The following is a 21,625-nucleotide window of genomic DNA, read 5'->3' as shown; positions in this document are numbered from 1 at the left end:
AGTTAATTGACATAAAGAAATGCAGAGGGAAGGAAAGGGAGAGAGGTTGAGATAGGTATAGAGTTAGAAAGGAGAGACAGAAGAGGGGAGGGGAGGGAAGGAAGGAGAGAGTGAGCATCCTTGAGCAAGCACAACCTGGGTGGTGACTCCATCAGTGCCCACTGACACCCCATTTATCCCTTTCTTTGTTTTAAGATAGAATATCTTTTATTATTTTTTCATTGACAATTCCATCTATGAAAACAATGCATCTTGGTTGTATGCACCCCAGCTCCTTCCTGCCACTCCTCCTAGGCATCTCAGCACCATTCCTCTTTCTGATGCATGCATGTTCTGGTGTTCCTCCCTGAGGTCAGACTTGACCCATGGTTTGCTTCATCCCAAACGGTGTAGATACCAGTGAAGACCTTATTTCCAGGGCACAGTCTCCTAGTGCCAGTGCAGTTTGCTCACCAAACTGATCTCTGCCACTTTCACTTATGATGACATCATCATCCCATGTCCCCTGGTATGGCCACTGTGGACTGCAGTCCCTGCCAACCTGTGATGAATGGATGGATGATAGATGGATGGATGGATGATGGATGGATGGATGGATGGATGGATGGATGATGGATGGATGGATGGATGGATGATGGATGGATGGATGGATGGATGATGGATGGATGATAGATGGATGATGGATGGATGGATGATGGATGGATGGATGATGGATGGATGGATGATGGATGGATGGATGATGGATGGATGGATGATGGATGGATGGATGATGGATGGATGGATGATGGATGGATGGATGGATGATGGATGGATGGATGATGGATGGATGGATGATGGATGGATGATAGATGGATGATGGATGGATGGATGATGGATGGATGGATGGATGATGGATGGATGGATGGATGATGGATGGATGATGAATGGATGGATGGATGGATGGATGATGGATGGATGATGGATGGATGGATGGATGATGGATGGATGGATGGATGGATGGATGATGGATGGATGGATGGATGGATGGATGATGGATGGATGGATGATGGATGGATGGATGGATGATGGATGGATGGATGGATGATGGATGGATGGATGATGGATGGATGGATGGATGGATGATGGATGGATGGATGGATGATGGATGGATGGATGATGGATGGATGGATGGATGGATGATGGATGGATGGATGGATGGATGGATGATGGATGGATGGATGATGGATGGATGATGGATGGATGGATGGATGATGGATGGATGGATGGATGGATGATGGATGGATGGATGATGGATGGATAATGTATGGATGATGGGTGGATGATGGGTGGATGGATGGATGGATGGATGGATGATGAGTGGATGGATGGATGATGGATGGATGGATAATGGATGGATGATGGATGGATGGATGGATGATGGATGGATGGATGGATGGAAGTGACATGAGGGAGGACCCTTTGTTTCCTTAGCTAGCAACTTTTGATGTTTGCAATATATTCCATATCCTATCCTAACTGATTCATCATGTAACCTTGGGCAAAGAACTTTAATCTGATACTTGGCTGTTTCTCCTCTTACCAAATGGCTACCTTGATCCATGCAGTTGGTTTTCAGAATGGCATTGGGTGACTGGCAAGGAGCTTATCCCATGTTGTGTGTCTTAGGATTCTATTGCTGTGAAGAGACACCATGACCATGGCAACTCTTATAAATGGAAATATTTCATTGGAGCTGGCTTCAGTTTAGAGGTTTAGTCCCTTATCATCATGGTGGAAGCATGGAGGTGTGCAGACAGATGTGGTGCTGGAGAAGGAGCAGAGGGTTCTACATCTGGATCATCCAAAGGCAGCAGGAAGAAAGTGAGACACTGGGCCTGGCTTGAGCATGGGAAACCTCAAAGCTCACCGCATGATACACTTTCTCCAACAAGGTCACATCTTCTAATAGTGCCACTCTCTGTTGACAAAGGATTCAAATATGAGTCTATGGGGACCATTCTTATTCAGACTACCGCAATGGAGATAAGTAGAAAGAATGCATTTGTATGTGCAAAAGCATTGTTCCGTACAACAATAGAGGTGTTTGTGTTATACATTAATGTGTGTCCCTGAGTCATAGTTGACATCAGGTTGACAGCAAGGATGTGGAAGGGAACCCTTCTCACTGTTCATCTGTTTCTTGGAGAGCTGTTTGGTGAGGTGGATGTGCCTAGAGTGTATGGTTCTGAACCTTATACAGCCAGGACCTGTTTGCGAGCCCTGACCTCAGTTTACCTGTGCTGTCTAATGTCCAGGTCGCCTCATTTCACTTTCCGTCACTGAGGCTTTCTGTGTCTGTTGATATGGAGAATTTGGGGGATTGATGTTATGACTCTATCTGGATTCATCTACAAAGAGTAGAGGCAAACCTAGCTAACCCAAGTAGCAAAAACGGAGGACAGCATAGTCTCCAAAGCATTGTAAAGGTCACTGAGACCACAGGAAGGGAGAGCCGAACTTGGAGGCCACATGGTCAAGGGCTCATTCTGAATTATGCTACAGTTCTTCCACACTTCAAACTGACTTGCTGGCTCTGTCGGTGTCACTGCTTGGGTTCATCACTATTTGTACTTTTATCACCAGCCTTGGATCATGCGGTTCCCTGCTTCTCCTGTCCAAGCAGCAAGCCAGCCCAAGCAATATCATTCTTTGAAGAGCTTTCTTAAGAAAACAGAATGTAGATGGTGACTTGGGGCTTTGGGTGGCTAACAGACAGTGTCTTTCAGTGTGAGCTATGATGTCCCCATATGGAAGTGGACATAATATTGAGGCTCATGAAAAATGAGAAGTGACGCTGCTTTTGTTTTTGCTTTAGTGCCAATCTAAAAATTTATATCCAGCTGCCTTTGTTTTACAACCATCTCTAGGAACATAACTTCAGCGGTAAGCCTGCTGACATCAACTACGGCTCTTTTCATTTGAGAGTGCAATTGGGCTGGGAACAGAAGCCCAGTGAACTCAGGATGATGTATCCTCGGGTGGCTGCAGGTCACCTGGGCTCCATCCAGTCTCTGCAGGAAGTGTCTGTGGAATCTGCTCATGATAAATGGGGCGGCCGGGGGGGGGGGGGGGGGGGGGGGGAGCAAACTGTATGCAAAACCGAATGACCCTGAATGGCAGGCAGGGCCCCCTCTGGAGCGAGCAGCAGTGCATTCCCTGCACAGCACCATTGCCTGGCACAGGAAATGAATGCTGCTGAAGAGGATTTTATGGTTTTACAGAGCTGCTAGTATCCATTTAATATGTTGGTTTAAAAACTGTCGGAGGATTGTCGGCACGAGGATTCCATGTCCATGTGTTTCAGGAACACCATCGTAAGACAAACATTAAGTAAATCGCATAAGAGCAAAAATTTTAAAAACCCATCTATATTAACATCAAGAATCTCAGCGTCTTCTCCATTGAGAAGGGATACGGACACAGCTTGAGTGTGCCAAGCTGTGAGCTCACGGAAGCTTGAGGTGGGAGTAGGAGGGACAGCTTAGAGGAGGGAAGAGCACACGGAAGACCTATGATGAGACAGCACTGTGAGGAAGCGGGTCACCGCTGCAGGTACAGCCTTGGCTTCAGTTGAAAACACCACACGTTCAATGAGACGTTATTATGGAATGTAAGCACAAATCCTGCCTGGCACATAGTAGATGTTTCACACTCACACGGGTGAATGAATGGATGCCTTCAGGAAGTTGGTGAGGAGTACTATTGGACCTGTTTGACTTCACAAAGCCACTGACCAGTGAGGACTTGGTGACATTGGAACAATTACTAAGGTGACAAAATGAGAGAGTAAATGAATATGATTTGGATACAAAAAGTTCTAAGTAGCCGTGGGTGCTGGGGTGAAGGTAGTGGATACAGTGTGTGTATTAGTCTATTAGTGTTGTCATAACAAAAAAGCCCAGACTTCATAGCCTAAACAACATGGTGATGAGGCTGGCTCTCTTCCTGGCTTATAGAGGGCTATGCTATTACTACATCTGCACAGGACTGTTGAGATAGACATAGAGATAGATAGATAGATAGATAGATAGATAGATAGATAGAGGATAGATAGATAGATAGATAGAGGATAGATAGATAGAGGATAGATAGATAGATAGAGGATAGATAGATAGATAGATAGATAGATAGATAGATAGATAGATAAATAGAGGATAGATAGATAGAGGATAGATAGAGGATAGATAGATAGATAGAGGATAGATAGATAGGCAATATAGGTAAATAGGTATATTAGATGATTGATAAATGATAGATAAATGAAAGTTAGATAATAAATAAATGGGTGATAGATCATAGATAGGTAGATAGATGTATTATAGATGATAGATAGTAATAGGTGATAGAAAGATAGTAGATGACAGATAAAGAGAAAAGATAGATAATGGATGGATGGTATCCAGACAGATAGACATGATAGATGATCTAGATAGATATATGATGGATGTATAGATGATAGATAGATAATGATGGGTAGATGATAGATAATCTGTCTATCATAGATATATGATACATATATGACAGATGAGAATCTGCTTCCTCCTCTTCTAAGGATACCCGTCCTATAGGGACATCACCCCATCACTTTGGTCTAACTGTGATTATCCACCTCCCCAAAAGCTGTGACTCCAAATAGTCACTTTGACCATCAGGACTACGTTATGGGAGGTATCTCCCTTTACTGGGTGCTTTGCCACATTTCATTAGAAAACCAGATTCTTTTCTATATTTCCCATTCCCAAATGCTAGCAGTAGTAGCTTTGGGTGCTTATGTGTCAACCTCTAGTCAGTACAAAGGGCAGCAGGTTTGGTTTTTGTTTGTTTGTTTGTTTTGTTTTGTTTTGTTTTTAGAACCACATTATATCCTAGTAAATTGAGCAAAATGAGCAGAATTAACAAAAAAACCCCAAATATCTTTTGGGATTATAAAAGTAATTGCAGATAACTTGAAAGACACAGAAGCATAAAGCTGCCAAGGGAAAGCCCCCTTCAGTCCAGAACCTGGAGCCCATCCCTGTGTGTTGTGTGTTAATGGAGCCGTGTGTCTGTTGTCTGCAGCAGCCTCTAGGGGGCCTCTGAGTCCTATCCTAGTTCCAGTCTCTAGCCCTGGACAGCAATCCTGCAAAGCCTGCGGTTTCCTCACTTCAACAAAGGCTTTGCAGAAACCATTAATCAGCTGGGTGTGCAGAACTTTTCCGAGAGAAGAGAGGAGTAACATGAAAGCCGGGTGCTTTGAGGTTGCAGCCAAAGGAGGCTTACCCTTTGGTACCATTGAAAAATGTCTCCATCTTTAGTTCTCGCAGTGACAGAATGCATGAAATCACCTTGGACACTGTCCCGTTCAATGTCTTGCAGGCTTTCTGCAGTAAACAGTAGCCTGTCTGCTTGACAATGTAACACCCATCAGCTGCTTCCTTATATAAACGAAGCTTAAAATGAAAACAAGAAAGAGATTTCTTTTTTAGCTATGTAAATCAGAATGTTCCCGAACCTAAAATTACAGCCACTTTCTAGCTAGAATTAACAACACCAGGCACCAACCCATCAGTCAATCAGGGTGCCAGTCAGTCTTGAGTAGAAGACATTGCTTTTGAAGTGGGGAGGGCTAGCAATGGGACAATTAACCCTCCAGTGTGTGGCAGCCTCTGTGCATTCATTTGGTCCCAAACCCCCATCATCAGCTGGAGGCTCAGAAAACCTGGCAGAGCTTGCAGAACGTTCACTATCTCAGGTCCAACTGAGCAGCCATCCTCCATTACACATTTATGCAGTGCCTTCGTGGAAACACATTCAGCACAACTGGCCGTTTAGGAAGCGCAAATGAAACCCACCAGGCTGCTTAAAGCACTTGATACATTATTATCTCTGCCTAGCTCTACCATGCTAAGGCAGAGACGCTTGGTTTCAAACATTTTTCCCTCTAGCGTTTGCTAAAAGATTATACAAACTAAACGGACAAGTATTTATTTTTTAAACTAAAGACAACTAAAGACAAGTATTTATTTTTTAAAGGTTGTGTTGCTTTCTGCCACAATGCCAACTGATGTGCTAGAAGTGACCAAGAAATTCATGAGAGATCCAATTCGAATCCTGGTGAAGAAGGAAGAATTGACCCTTGAAGGAATTAAACAATTTTATATTAATGTTGACCGAGAGGAGTGGAAGCTGGACACTCTTTGTGACTTGTATGAGACTTTGACTATCACACAAGCAGTTATTTTTCTCAATACAAGGCGCAAGGTGGACTGGCTCACGGAGAAAATGCATGCCAGGGACTTCACAGTTTCTGCTCTGCATGGTGACATGGACCAGAAGGAAAGAGATGTCATCATGAGGGAATTCCGATCAGGGTCAAGCCGTGTTCTGATCACTACTGACTTGTTGGCTCGTGGGATTGACGTGCAACAAGTGTCCTTGGTTATAAACTACGATCTACCTACCAATCGTGAAAACTATATTCACAGGAGTCGATAGCGGCAGTTGATGACAAGATGGCACTCAGAAACGGCGTTGACGTAATTTAGGACGTGGAATCATAAGCGAAACAGCACACTGTTTGAATAAAGAGCGAGTCGAATTGGCAGAGGGGGTCGATTTGGGAGGAAAGGTGTGGCTATAAACTTTGTTACTGAAGAAGACAAGAGGATTCTTCGTGACATTGAGACTTTCTACAATACTACAGTGGAGGAAATGCCCATGAATGTGGCTGACCTAATTTAATTCCTGGGATGAGATAGTTTTGAATGCAGTGCTCGCTGTTGCTGAATAGGCGATCACAACGTGCATTGTGCTTCTTTGAGAATATTTGAATCTTGTCTCAATGCTCATAACGGATCACAAATACAGATTCTGATAGCAAAGCGACTTTAGTCCTGAGCTCTTGTGAGGAAAGGCATTGGCTTTATCCTCTTTAGAGTTAGACTGTTGGGGGTGGGTATAAAGATGGGGTCTGTAAAATCTTTTTTTCTTAGAAATTCATTTACTAGTTATGTAGAAATGGTTGTATTAGATGTTTTCTATCATTTAATAATATACTTGTGGACTAAAAGATATAAGTGCTGTATAAAATCAGCCAATTATGTTAAACTAGCATATCTGCCTTTATTGTGTTTGTCATTAGCCTGACTAGAAAGGCCTTTAAAGTGATTTCTTTTTTTAGAGAAAATTTGAATGCATTTTGTTGGTATTGTATTTATTTAATAAAGTATTTAATTAGTGCTAAGTGTGAACTGGACCCTGTTGCTAAGCCTCAGCAAGCAATCATCCTAGGTAGGGTTAACCCCCAGTAAAATTGCCATATTGCACATGTCTTAATGAAGTTTGAATGATAAATAAAATTGTATATTCACTTAAAAAAAAAAAAAGAAACCCACCAGGAAAGGGCACTACAGACATTTTAGAACACTCACACAAAAAATTAGCGACAACGCTAAATGCTGGAAAGGACGAAAAACAACCATTCCAATGTTACTGGTAGAAATTTAGGACAGCCACTTTGGAAAGGTGAGTTTGCCAAAACTAAAGACACGGTTAACATGTGACCCAGCACTGGCAGCCCTGGGCCTTTATTCTGGGGAAATGAAAGGTTATGCTCACACAAAACCTTCACACAATTATCTACTGCAGCTGCAATGGCTAGTTTTAATTGTAAATTGGGCACAACGTAGGGTCACTTCAGAAGAGAGCCCTAGTGAGGAACTGTCCACATCCTATTGTGTCTGTGGATGTCACAGTTAGATTCTGTTGTCAGCTTGACACACCTCGGTGTAGGGAACTTCACTTGCAGAATTGCTTCCATTGGCTTGACCAGTGGCCATGGATATGCAGCATTTTTTTTTTTTTGACTTTAGATTGATGGGCAAAGGTCCAGACCACTGTAGGCAGTACAATCCTTAGACAGGGGGGCCTAAACCGTATAAGAGCATATACGATTTTGGATGTATAAAATGAGGGAACTAGAATGGGAGGATCAAATTGGGAGTGGGAGAGAATTGGGGGGGGTGGCTAGGGAAGGAAATATGAGGGAGAATCAGTTATAACCAAGGGCCATCTGAGGAGTGATATGGAAACCTAATACAGTACAAGTGTCCTCTAATGTACATATATGAAGATGATTTAAGTGAAATCAACAAATAACAGGAAAAACAGAGTCCTAACTGGACATCTCTCATTGCTAAATGAAGCTCACACTACCAGGAGTGGGTTACATGTAAATGGACCTATTGGCCAAGGAGTCCCATGGGAACCCCCAAAGGACCCAGGCTATTGTCAAAACTATTGGAGGCTCTTCATAAACATGCATTAAGGCTCTGTTGCTGAAGACAACACCTACACAACCTGTCAATCATGGGGATGTTGAAGTGGTGCCTACCTAGAGCTTCCAGCCCTATAGACTGGTGGTGTTCACGGTACCGGAAGGCACTGTGCCTGTCCCTAAAGGAGAAGCATAAACCCTAAGCCAGCTACAAATAGTTTAATCTACAAGAATGACCTGCCCGCAAGATACACTAATGCAACAGTGGCACAAAGCTTATGGGAGTAACCAATCAATGGCTCACTCCATGAGATGGAACCCATCTGCTCAGGTAGCCAAGAACCCGAGGCTAGATATCCCAAGGACCTAGGGGGCAACCAAATACTACTGCTCTGCTAAAGGAATGTAGCGATAAAATGATTCCCTAGAACACGCTGCTATACTAGATCTGTGCCTCGCTCAGCCACCATCAGAGAAGATTCCTCTTGTTACATACAGATGGGAACAAATGCAGAGACCCACAGCTGGACAATATGCAGAGGGTGAGAGACCTTGGGACACTCAGCTCTAATCTCTCCCCTCAGGGCTTAGGGAACTCTTCAGGAAAAGGAGGCAGATGAATACAAGAACTAGAAAGCATGGGAGATACCAAGGAATCAAGGCCTTCTAGACTCAACAGGGCTGGCACACATGAACTTGCAGAGACTGAGGCAGCATGCACAGGGCCTGCACGGGTCTGTACCATGGGGTTCTAGAGCTGAAAGGAGAAGTGAATACAACCCCATCCCTAACCCAGAAGCGAGTTGCAGGACAACCAAAGCTACACAATGAAACCTTGTCATGAAAACAAACAGACAAGCAAATAATAATCCAATAAATAAAATATTAAAAGTTTAAAAATAGCCGGGCGTGGTGGCGCACGCCTTTAGTCCCAGCACTCGGGAGGCAGAGGCAGGCGGATTTCTGAGTTCGAGGCCAGCCTGGTCTACAAAGTGAGTGCCAGGACAGCCAGGGCTACACAGAGAAACCCTGTCTCGAAAAAACAAAAAATAAAATAAAATAAAATAAAAGTTTAAAAATTTTAAATTCTAAAACTCGGCAAGAGTGGCAGAATGTGGGTTTCTTTTAGAAGGGGAAGCAGGTTGTGTGGGGACATATATAGGGTCAGCTAATTACTGTGACAATCTCACAATCAGGGTCTCGGTCACAGCCCAAGGCAAGGATGCGCCATGGTTTTCAGTGGTTCAGGCACTGCACCTGTGTCTGTCTTCCCTTACAGTCTTGCAGCTGTTACCAGATCTGGCTGGCAGTCTGGGAAGGGAGAGGGAATACGGAGAAGGCTTGCCCGCCTTTAGCTTTCTTAGCTAGCGTCAAGCATCCGTCCTGCTCATTTTTAATAGCACCAGGACTTCATCCAGATGCTAGAGGATTGGAAAAATCAGTTTATCAATTGTTTTTGAATCCGTGGCTTTGGGAAGCATTTAATGAACTCCTGCCAAAGAGAGTTCGAATTGTTTTTAGCATACCCAAAGTAAAATGAGCCCACAGATCAATTTAAAAACAAAAGAGAGAGAGAGAGAGAGAGAGAGAGAGAGAGAGAGAGAGAGAGAGAGAGAGAGAGAGAGAGGAGGAAATGTGTGTAAAGGCACTGTGTGTAGGAATAGCTCTGAGTTCCCTAGAATATAAGCTGTGTATGAGAAGAGTCCTAGTGAACGGGGATCTTTCATTCTACACACCCTCGCTGCACACCTGCCACATGCTATACTATCTTCATGGTGACAATTCTACAGCTAAGACTACAGAGAAGCGCAAGCACAGTTGGGACTCATTGTGACAGGTTCTGATGTAAGCACATCATTTAGATCATGGAGCAGAGCTGTCTGGCTCAGCTGGGTAATAAGGTAAGGTGCCTGAACACTTGTCCACCTGATTCACCTACCCCACAGTTCTCTTCCCTGGCGTGCTTATGACAGACACAACCAGATTATGCAATACCCTTTCCTGAGAATATAGGAGCTAGGATGGAGTCCAGGCTCCCCTACAGTGCCTGGGTCTGCAATGTGTAAACATTGGAGTGGTTGGAGGGCCAGGTTTTCCACAGTCTGGGCTGGAAAACTAAAGCCACCAAGTCTGAGAAGATGTAAGTGAGATGCAGGCTTGCTGATATCAGGGCTGGAGAGTCCTGATGCTCATTGTGTTGTCTCTGAAGCTACTTCAGTCTCTTCTGTGACTTCCATCAACATTGTAGGACCCTTTATCACCCATGATGCTCCTTAAAAGAACCTTAATTTATGGATTGGTTACTTTACACAAAGTATCTCACAAAAGTCTCTTCCTGCACACCAGAATGTGGGGGAATGGGGGAAGATGATGAGCTACAATTACATTCTAGGCTATGGGCCACTGGTAGTGTAAGTTCGGTGGAGGCGGTCCTGGGGCTCCTGGGTGAAGAAGTGACTCCTCCCACTTGCTCAAACCCACCAGAGAATCCTAATGAACTGGACTCCATGGTTTATGCTGCTCCTTTGGCCAGCATTCTCTTCTGGTGAGGAAGGAAGGGCTTATGTTTAGCTCAGTGCTTTATGGTTCAATCCATCACAGCAGTGAAGTTATCAAGGCAGAGGCTCAAGACAACCAGGAAACAGAGAGCTATGGGTGTTGTGTTCAACTTATGATCTCCGTTTTATTCAGTCTGGGACCTCAGCCCATGGGATGGTAGTACCCATCTGCCTGCCTCAATTTACCTAACCTAAGCCTTTTTGTCCCTGTGTCCATTAGTATGGTTATATCTTCAACACTTCCCGAGACCCTGATTTGCTCTCCAGCTCATTTTCTTCTTCTTGTCTTCAGTTACCCCTGAAAACCACTCACCTGTTCTCCATCCTTACAAATCAATCATTCCAAACCCTTGGGACACAATGAGACTGTGTAGTAGTTCGTTTTGAGGATAGACCACAGTTTGTTCAGCCATCGGCCTCGATGGTCACCCAGGATCAGCACTGAGTGTCATTCGAGGTGTTTGCCACTTGAAGCTGTTACAAATAAAGTTGCTGTATTAGTCAGGGGCCTCTACAGGAACATAATCCATAGAATTTCTTTCCCTCCCTCTCTTCCTCTCTCTGTCCCTCAACAACAACAAACCCCCAACAATCAAAGAAAACAAGCGACAAGGAAAAAACAAAACAAAACAAAACAAAACAAAAAGTGCAGAAAACCCCACTAGTGTGTTTTGTGTTGGCCAACTAATTAATTGCTCCTGGGTGTAGGGCTGCTCTGAAGTAAGGTCGACACACCTACTGACCCTCCTGTGTGGAAAACCCATTTTCCCTCTTCCACCAGGTATCAGCTGCAAGGAGCTTCTTGGTTAGAGGTGAGACTCTGGACCTACTTTTCCTTCTCAGTGCTAGAATTTTGTCTGGTTTGAACCTGTGCAGCTCTGAGTAGGGCTTTTTTTTTTTCAATTGATGATCGATGCAGGAGGACCCAGCCCATTGTAGATAGGTGGTCCTGGAGAGTACAAGAAAACCAACTGAGCAAGCCAGGGTGAATGAGCAAGCCAGGAAGCAGCACTCTATTCCCACCCCCCGCCCCCCGTTTCCCCCACCCTGAATCAGCTGCCTACAATTTCCTGCCCCGTTTCAACTCTGCCCTGACTTTCCTCACTGATGGCAGTTTGACCTAAGACTTGTAAGCTGAAATAAATCTTTTCTGCCACAAGTTGACCTTGGTCAATGGTACTGTAGGTGCTTTATCAGAGAAACAGTATCCCTAAGGAAGACAATGCCAGGAAAGTCAATGCAGTGAGAGTCAAACCTGTGCTTTCCTGCCTTCTGTTCCTCCCCACCCCCACCCTGCTTCCTTCTTTCCTTTCCTTCTTTCTACAGATCTGGAAGGAGCCTTACTGAACCCTAGGATCTTCAACAAGAATTAAGGATTTAGTTGTCACAGAGTCCCAGTACTCAGAACGGAATTTGGCACACGGTAGATATATAATTGTCCAGGGTGAACGGCACTGGACAAGGTCCCAGAATCAGAGTAGGTGCTGCCGAGGCAGACATGAAAGAAGACTCAAACTGCCTGAAATTACACAATTCACAAGCTCTAAAGATTCTTCAGGAAGTGGCTATATTAATAAGTGTAGGTAATATTTATTAGATGATTGCTATAGGTTTGCTTGAATGGAGTCAAATTACTTTTTAAAAATGCGTATGAACTTGTGCATGTATAGACAGGCCAGAGCTTGATTTCTGCTGTCTTCCTCGATTGGCACCGACCTTATTTGGGGGTCTCTCCCTGTACCCGGAGCTCACTTATTGGAATGACTAGCTGGCCAGTGAGCTCAGGGCACCCCCCTGCCTCCACCTTCCCTGCACTAGGGTTACATGATGCAACCCTGGGCCCAGCTTCTACTGAAATGATGAAGATCTGAACTCAAGTCCTCATGCTTGTCCAGCAAGCATGCAACACACAGACCGGTCTCCCAGGCCCCCTACTTGGCCAGACTTGAGGATGAGTAGGAGGAAACGCAGCCCTGGGGTCTTCACTGTATCGGGCATGGGCACGGCCTCTGCAGGGAGTCAGAAACCTCACACATCAGCTATGACCTCCAGGCAGCCTGCGGGTGTGGGGCAAAGCAGGGCATCCAAACCATTTAAGAGAGTGATCATCCTGTGTACAGAAGAAAACAAAACCACGAAACCAGCCCACACATGTTGTTGTTTTTGTCTCCTGAAATCTGCGACCTAGTCAGTGAAGGACAGACATTTCTGATGTAAGCTTAAGAATCCTGACCTGTTTTCTCCGCCTCGAGGGACTTACAGAACAGCCATGTATCAACTGACAGGCATAAGGTTCAGTGAAATCTTCAATAGTCTGTCTAGAGTGAGGAGCATTTTGAGATGGCCTCAAACGAAACCAAAGCAAACGGAACCAACCCCACCCCACCCACCCCAACCTTTCTGTTTAAAGAAAGGATCAACCTGTACCTGATGGAATACTTTGCTCCTTGGCCTTGAATAAGGAAGGCTGTGCTTGTGCTAGGGGAAGTGCTCCTCCTGCAGAAATGGTCCACCAACTGTTACTGATACTTCCACACGGGAGCCTGGAAAAAGATGGTTCGTGGGACCTTTCCCGGCTGTGTGTGGCTCGGGTCTTCTCTATCCCTGGACCTTACCTGCTCTTTACCCACATAGCAAAGACCACCATCTGTCCTCCAGCCACTCTTCCTTGTTTATTTGCTGTGATCACAATGCCGTGAAGATTTTCTGATTGTTGCCCTATCACAATTCATGATATGATCTAGTAATGAACAGGGCAGGAGAGGTGAAAGGGCTTAATGTTCTGGTGTTACAGAAGAGACCTCAGTGCTGACAGGTCTCTCTTACAGACAGGAGGCGCTGAAGTTCAAATGCAGCTCTTGATCGATCTCCATGGTGTGTGTGTGTGTGTGTGTAATTTTTTTGTTTTTGTTATATAATCCTACAGTCAAAGGAAGGACCAGTTGCTTAGTTAGGGTGGGTGCACTAGAACCACCTTGGATGAGACATAAATGCTCTTCCCAGACAGACCTCATCCTAGAGAAACTGAATTAGGGTTTTCAGGACTAGGTTCCAGGAGAGTCTTTGAACATCCAGGGTTGAAAGCTGCAAACTGGGTTCTTGGTTAAGACTATTCAAAGGTTTGAGTTCTCCTTATTCACACAGAAGGGAGAATGAAAACTTAACACAGTGACATTTTCTGCTCAGTGTGCTGTTTCCTTTCTTCTCTGGCCTAAACTGCTTTCACAATCGTATTTAAAATCAAGAATTACCTTCCGAATTTTAAAACCATTAACAGTCCTCTGCATGGTGTGAGTGAAGTATAGATAGACCAATGAACAAAAAGCCAAGTTGACTATCTATCTATCTATCTATCTATCTATCTATCTATCTATCTATCTATCTATCTATCTCTATCTATCTATCTATCTATCTATCTATCTCTCTCTCTCTCTCTCTCTCTCTATCTATCTATCTATCTATCTATCTCTATCTATCTATCTATCTCTAATCTATCTATCTATCTATCTATCTATCTATCTATCTATCTATCTATCTCTATCTATCTATCTATCTCTAATCTATCTATCTATCTTTTTTATCTATCTGTTGCTCTGTCATCTATCCATATTCATCCTTCAGCTAGAACCCAGGGTCTTATGTATAGTGAGCACTCTACCAGAGCCTAGCTAGAGTAGTTAGTTGTTTTTTGTTTTTTGTTTTCAAATAGCCACTTCTTGTAGTGCCAGAGACAGTTAGTTACATTTAAAAATAAGCATTCTGGTGGGTGAGTTACAGGGTGCATGCAGGTCATTTTGAGGCCATTCCTAGAAACTATGATTATTTTATGCTCCTCATTAATCCTCTATTGTTCTGAAATGATCCTTCCTCATTCTTTGTGTTTGTCATCACCGGCTACAAGAGCATAAATGACACGATCTATGACTAAGAAGAAAAACAACTTAAAACCATTATGATCAGAACCATATGGTGTTTAGCAGTGTTCAGCTGAGTGAGACTGAGTCATGAGCACCTCTGGCCTCCGCGTACCGAAGCGCCCTGATGCTTTATGTGTTAAAGAGAAAGACTGCTTCTTTTTGACAATTACATCATTGATTAAAATTAGAGGCAAAAGGAAAACTAAAACTCCAATGAAAAACTTGTATCATTACCTTTAAGAACCTGTTTGGAGAAGCCTTGTGAATATTGAGTCACCCAGTGCCACTGTGGTTCTCCAGTGTCAGGTTACAGCATTCTACTGCTAGCAGTTTGGGATAGATTCCATTTTCTGGCTCTCATTAATAATGGCCTTCTCTTCACAGGAGCATTTGTCCCCTGGGAACTAGGGTCTAAACATGTTTGATATGTGTCTTTCTGTTCCTGGCTTAACACACTCTACAGTCCCTTTCACTTTGTGGTAAAGAACATGTTTTCCTCCATCCAACAGCTGAATGGCACGGCATTGTATATATAGCCAAGTTTATTTTATCTCTGTGTCTGTTGGTGGACACACGGGCTGATTTCATAACCTGACTTTTATGAGGGATTCTACAATAAGCATTTATCTGCAGGTATCTCTAATATATGCTAATGTGATTCCTTTGGACTCTCATCAAGAATTTGTATAACATGATCCTGTTATACATATACACATATATACATATACATATACATATTATACATATACATAGCCCAGGTTAGCCATGAGTTATGTTACTCTTGACTCTAACTCCTGAGTAGTGGGATTAGAGACATGAGCAATCCTACCTATATGTACTTCATTGTCTCCTTCCCGCTCTCTCTCCCTCCCTCCTTCCCTTCTTTTCTTTCTCCCTTCCTTCTTTACTTCATTCATCCCTCCCCACCTTGTTCTGTATAAACTGGGAATTTTGGCAACAGATGTATAAACTGATGGCATGACCACTCTAAAGTATGGTTGAACAGAAGGTTTTTGTTGTAGACATGAGGGGGAGAGCAGCCAGAGGGATCTGGAAGAGTCTAGAGCAGAGAGACAAAGTAGAATGACCATGGCCAGCAGAGTGACTTGGCTATGAGAGAAGAGAGGAGGGGCAGAGAGAGGTAGGGGGCATGAGAGGGAGAAAAAGAAAGAACAGAGAGAGAGAGGGAGGAGGGAGGAGGGAGGAGGAAGGAGGAAGGAGGAGGGGGAGAGGGAGGAGGGAGGAAGGAGAGGGAGGAGGGAGAAAGGAGAGGGAGGAAGGAGAGGGAGGAGGGAGAAAGGAGAGGGAGGAAGGAGAGGGAGGAGGGAGGAGAGAGGAGGGGGGAGGGGTAAGGGATAAGGGAGGAGGGAAAGGGAGGAAGGAGGAGGGAAAGGGAGAAAGAGGATTTGGCCAAGAGACAAGAGAGAGCGGCAGAGGACATGAGGAGAGCTGAGAAGTGCCAGGATGCCAGCATGGGCTCTGAGGTGTGTAACAGGAATTTGTGATGCTGAGGGACACTAGAGGCCGGTGTATGCTCTGGTATGCTAGTAGCCACCGCAGACAGCCATTTGATCCTTCAGCATGCCAGTGATAAGGGAAACTTTATCACTGGCAGAGGGGATCCAGCTTCAAACGTTCCTGAGGAATGTCTAACTGCCAGAATTTGGGGAAATAGAGTTTCCTTTGGACCTGACATCTTCTTTCCTTCTCTTTGTTTCATAGGTGTCTTCCTGTTGCAGCTCTCTTGGGACTATTAGGCCAGGTGGATTGTAAGACAAAGCGGGTGTTTTGCGGATGGGACAGCAGAAAATTGGGAACAATCTGAACTCTGGGGATGTCATTGATCTTTCAACTCAATAAGCCTAAAGACACCTGATTCTAGTCTTACTTTATGAGATAATAATGTGTCCTTTTTGTTTGAGCATTTTTTATTGCATCTTCAGCAGATGTAGCTAAAATCACTCTAATATAAAGTATGTTAGTCTGGAAACTGAAGCTCACACGGTAAAGTCAATTCCCCCGTGTCATCAAACAAGGATTTGCAACTTGCCTGTGTCTCTAGTATACTCAGCCAACTGTGTGCATGCAGTGAGGCCTGGAGCTTTTCTGTTGCCAGTCTGAGCTTTGGTGTCCTTATCTGCCTGTCACCTGGATGGGCTAAGGATCCCAGAGAACCCAAAGAGACCCTGAGTTTCTTCTCTCTCACCCTCTTTGAGTTTTTGTCTGTAGGGATCTTTACCTCCTAATTGTAGGGGGTAATGAACAGCCCTCCCATCTTACGAAAGTTCAGCACATTATATGGATTGTTGTTGTTGTTGAATGATTTTATGTGAGTATACACAAAGAAATCTCAGTCACCCCACAGAATACCTATAGACCAAAGAAAGTATTCTACCCAAGTCTAGTTTGGTGAACCAATGAGTGTACTAAAGTTACTTACAGGGGCATGGGGGAAGGGTTACTTACAGGGGCTTGGGGGAGGGGTTACTTACAGGGGCTTGGGGGAGGGGTTACTTACAGGGGCATGGGGGAGGGGTTACTTACAGGGGCTTGGGGGAGGGGTTACTTACAGGGGCATGTGGGAGGGGTTACTTACTTAGAGAGGCATGTGGGAGGGGTTACTTACAGGGGCATGTGGGAGGGGTTACTTACAGGGGCATGGGGGAGGGGTTACTTACAGGGGCATGGAGGAGGGGTTACTTACAGGGGCTTGGGGGAGGGGTTACTTACAGGGGCTTGGGGGAGGGGTTACTTACAGGGGCATGGGGGAGGGGTTACTTACTTAGAGAGGCATGTGGGAGGGGTTACTTACAGGGGCATGGGGGAGGGGTTACTTACAGGGGCATGGGGGAGGGGTTACTTACAGGGGCTTGGGGGAGGGGTTACTTACAGGGGCATGGGGGAGGGGTTACTTACAGGGGCTTGGGGGAGGGGTTACTTACAGGGGCATGGGGGAGGGGTTACTTACAGGGGCATGGGGGAGGGGTTACTTACTTAGAGAGGCATGTGGGAGGGGTTACTTACAGGGGCATGGGGGAGGGGTTACTTACTTAGAGAGGCATGTGGGAGGGGTTACTTACAGGGGCATGAGTGACTTATGGGCATCAGAGTCTTTGAAAAGTCCCACTGTAGCATGGGCAACCAGTCACAAAATGGGCTCCTACCCAAGTCAATATTCTATCTCTCCCTTTCAGGTCAGCTGGGACAGGGTTACATGCAGCCTCAGAGTGGTGAGAGATTGCATCTTGTGAGGTTCTGCAACCTGCCTCCACCTTGACCAACCTTGTTACCACAGATGGAGCTATCACTATTTCCCACTGTGGCCGTGACTGTGCACCAGGGCACTCTGCAGGTCACCACCATTCTCATGATGGTCATGGGAGGAGAGAGCTCTACTCCAGCAATTTCACAAAAGGCAAATCTTCAGCTTTGTGTGCTGAAAACATCATAAGAATTACTTATACAATAAGGTACATATTATTTCATAAAGTAAAACTGTAGAGTCAGGTATGTTCAGGCTTATTGAGTTGAATGGATCAATGACTTTGTTTGATGTTTCTTCTACCCTGCAGTGCTGTGTTATTCATCGAATTAACACTGCTCAAGTCAATCCAATGGGCTCTTTATGTTCTCAGGATTTGTCATGATCATATCCCGGCACCAGAGTTCTCCTTGGCTTACTACAGATCTTTGAGTTAGCTCATCATGTCTGTTGAGTCTTCACATTGTGACAGACAATCACACCAGGAGAGTGTCCCTGCCAGTGGCACAGTGTTCAGGTTTCGGGACCATGCTCTTGAGAGATGAGGCAGGGAGGGTCCTGGCCACAGGATTTTGAGAAAGTTGCTTTAGTCATTTGAGCTTTAGGCTCTTTATCAGGAAAACAGAAAAAGAAAAAGATGTAGCATATCTTACTGTGCAAGGACTAAGCCAGGTAAGAGAGCACATCCAGGCCCAGGAGGCCAACCCACAGCTCCATTCTCGGGAGTCCTGCTGAATGCATTAATGTTACTCTGCAATGCACAGCTATCTGCCAAAATGCTCCCTCCTGTCAAAACCAAATGAACCCAGAATCTGGCATAAGGGTTTCAGAGCTTTGGTCACACTTCTTATCTCTTCAGAGACAGTGGTAATTGAAATTCCAGACCCAGGTGACTCCTGCAGAGTGATCATGGTCCAGTAAGATCCTGCCTGCATCCCCATCTGACTATGTTTGAGCACACCCATGGGACTCTCTGGAAGCCCTCAGTTGGAGCTGCAAGGACTTGAGCCTTGAGCAGACAATCTCATTCCTTCCAACATAGCTGTCTAAGTGAACTTATATCGCCATTATCGCTCGATCTATTTGAAAGGCTCAGAAAAAAAAAAAAAGATGAAATAACGAGATTTTTTTTGGTTGTCCCCCCCTTCATTCAGTTCATTTACATCTCAAATGATATCCCACTTCCCAGTTACCCCCTCCTCCAACCCCCTATCCCACATCCACCCTCCACCCTCCCCTTTGCCTGTGTGAGAGTGCTCCTCCACCCACCCACCCACACTTTCCTGCCCCATCGCTCCAGCATCCTCCTACACTGGGGCATCAAACCTCCCCAGGACCAAGGGCCTTCCATCTCATTGCTGTCAGGCAAGGCTATCTTCTGCTACATATGTATCTGGAGCCATGCATCCCTCCAGGTACACTCCTTGGTTGGTGGTCTAGACTTTGGAGAACTGGATGTTCAGGACAGCCCATGTTGTTCTTCCAATGGAGTTGCAATCTCCCTCCGCTCTTCCAGTCCTCCTGCCAGCTCCAGAGATTTTCTTAACATCAAGATAAAATATGTCTTATTTTTAATTTTTTGAGAATTTCATAAACAAGCAAGCACACAGTGTTTATATTACTCCCACCCCTTTCTCTTCATCCACCAATTCCTCCTGTGTCCCTTCCATCTCAAATTCATTACCTCATCTTTATTAGCCTCTGTCTCTCTGTTTCCACCCCAGCACTGAGCATGGTATGTATGTGTGTGTGTGTGTGTGTGTGTGAGAGAGAGAGAGAGAGAGAGAGAGAGAGAGAGAGAGAGAATGTGAGAGTGTGTGAGTTGTGTGTAATTGTGAGTGTGTTAGTCTGTGTGAGAGAGTGTGTATGTTTAAGTGTGCACACACCCTTGTGCATAAGGGTAGGGAGAGAGAGACTGGTAAAAGACAGGAGATTATGGAGGCAAAAAGCAGAACAAGCAAATTGTCCCGGGAACTCACAGAAAGTACGAACTTCCCATAAAAACATTTTTAAAGTAACATTTTATTTTATATAAAAGTCACAAAGCCACAGGCTTCTGATGTACCCTTCACTCATTCTCCTTTAATGGAACCTGGTACCTCTGGTTTCTCAATGTTTATCTTCTGGTACCTCAATGTTTCTGTCAAACTGAAGAGACTGACTCTGGTATATCCTAGGTAGGCCTCTCTTGCCTCATTCTCTTTAAGTTACCTTTAAAGATTAGATGGCTGATAGAGATGGTGGGCTAGGTTTCTCAAGGCCAATTTGGTGCTGTCTAGAACATTCTAGAGGTTGTCCTTGGCAGATGCTTGATGTTCTGTTTTGGAACATAGAGACGCACATTATTCATTGCTTTAAGCTTTGGAGCTTTAGCTAGAAATTTGAGACACAGTAAATCTCAGCATCTTCATAGGTCAACAGCAGTTTCTAAGATGTATCAGGGCAAGGCTGGCTGCTGTCACAGATACCCCTGGATTTGCAGTGACTTGATGTACTTGATGCTATTTCTTGTTAAGAGTTCAGTCATCAGTGGAGTGAGGATGGGTCCTGCTTTGATGAAGACTAGACCATTTCATTTTTTCTTATTGAATATTTTATTTATTTACATTTCAAGTGTTATCCCCTTTCCTGGTTTCCCCTCTGCAAACCCCCTACTCCATTCCCCTTTACCCTGCTTCTATGAGGGTGCTCACCCCACCCACCCATGCACTCCAGCCTCACTGCCCTAGCATTCCTCTACACTGGGGCATCAAACCTTCACAGGACCAAGGGCCTCTCCTCCCATTGATGCCAGATAAGTCCCCTTTAGCTCCTTCAGTCCTTCCCCCTAACTGCCATTGGGGCCCCTGTGCTCAGTTCAATAATGGTTGGCTGTGAGCATCCACATCTGTATTGGTCAGGATCTGGCAAAGCCTCTCAGGAGACAGCTGTATCAGGCTCCTGTCAGCAAGCACTTCTTGGCATCAGCAATAGTGTCTGGGCTTGGTGTCTTCATGTAGGATGGATCCCCAGGTTGGGCAATCTCTGGAAGGCCTTTTCTTCAGTCTCTGCTCCATTCTTTGTCTCTGTATTTCCTTTAGACAGGAACAATTCTGGGTTAAAATTTTAGAGATGGGTGGGTGGCCCTATCCCTCAACTGGGGAGCCATGCCTAACCTCTGAATATGGTCTTGACAGGTTCTCCCTTCCCTTTGTAGTGTATTTCAGCTAATGTCATCCCCGTGGGGTCCTGAGAGGTTTCCTATCATCTGGGACTTTCTGGTTGCTACCCCCAGTTACCCATCCCCCATTGCTACACAAATCTGTTCAATTTCCTGACCCTCTGTACATCTCCTCCATCTCCTCCCATACCGATTCTTCCTTCTTTTTCCCCTCCCTCTCTTCTCTTCCTCCCAAGTCCCTTACACCCTCTACTTCCCTTGATTATTTTGTTCCCCCTACTAAGTAAGACTGAAACATCCACTCTTTGGTCTTCCTTCCTCTTGAGCTTCATGTGGTCTGTGAGTTGTATTGTGGGTATTTCATGCTCTTTGCCTAATACCCACTTATCAGTGCATACATACCATGTATGGCCTTTTGTGACTGAGTTACCTCAC

At 44.8% G+C, this 21,625-nt stretch overlaps 1 pseudogene; it reads left to right on the top strand.

Annotated features, from left to right (window-relative positions):
• Window positions 1–3,553: 3,553 nt before the first annotated feature.
• Window positions 3,554–7,198, top strand: LOC110310659 (eukaryotic initiation factor 4A-II pseudogene; annotated as a pseudogene).
• The last annotated feature ends 14,427 nt before the right edge of the window (window positions 7,199–21,625 follow it).

This window comes from Mus caroli, unplaced genomic scaffold (assembly GCF_978045245.1).
Source record: "Mus caroli unplaced genomic scaffold, Mus_caroli_1 scaffold_16, whole genome shotgun sequence".
Classification (NCBI taxonomy): domain Eukaryota; kingdom Metazoa; phylum Chordata; class Mammalia; order Rodentia; family Muridae; genus Mus; species Mus caroli.
Note: the sequence above shows the minus strand (reverse complement) of the source record. Positions and strands in the feature narration are given on the sequence as shown.